This window comes from Hipposideros armiger, unplaced genomic scaffold (assembly GCF_001890085.2).
Source record: "Hipposideros armiger isolate ML-2016 unplaced genomic scaffold, ASM189008v1 scaffold_137, whole genome shotgun sequence".
NCBI classification, from domain to species: domain Eukaryota; kingdom Metazoa; phylum Chordata; class Mammalia; order Chiroptera; family Hipposideridae; genus Hipposideros; species Hipposideros armiger.
In genome coordinates, this window is record NW_017731487.1 from 513,775 (window position 1) to 514,239 (window position 465).

Below are 465 nucleotides of genomic sequence, written 5' to 3' on the forward strand. Positions count from 1 at the left end.
GCAGGTGTTCGCTGGGGGCCTGGGAAGCGGCAGCAACGGAGGAGGGCATATCAGGCAAAGGAGACTGACTACATCGGGATCACCTGAAGATGGGTACAAATAGCCCTCCGTGAGGCCAGAGGGAGGAGCAGGGGGAATGAAGTTGCTAGTTGGAGTCTGAAGGGAGATGAAGTTAGAAAGACCAAAACGTGAAGTCTTTAGACTAAGGACCTTCTACTTGATCTCACAGGTGATGAGGGGCACCAGTATGTGTTCTACAAGTCGGAGACATAATCAGATCAGCCTTCTAGAAAATCAGCGTGTGGGTCCCTGTGGAGAATAAACTGGACGAACCTGAAGATAGCAAAGCTGGTGAGGAGGTCGCTAAGCAAACTACAGACCAACCATCAGGACCAAGACAGAAGGAGCCTGAAAGACAACAACTCAGGTATTTAATAAATGGTGGGCGAAAGCAGCTGGTGTAAG

At 50.1% G+C, this 465-nt stretch overlaps 1 long non-coding RNA gene across 1 annotated transcript in view; it reads left to right on the top strand.

Annotated features, from left to right (window-relative positions):
• The first annotated feature begins 234 nt into the window (after positions 1 to 234).
• The window catches only part of LOC109386640 (uncharacterized), a 27,185-nt gene continuing 26,954 nt past the window's right edge, over positions 235 to 465 (top strand). Inside the window, exon 1 of the long non-coding RNA XR_002124819.1 lies at positions 235 to 427. This is a non-coding gene — a long non-coding RNA (uncharacterized LOC109386640). The remainder of the gene's footprint in view (positions 428 to 465) is intronic.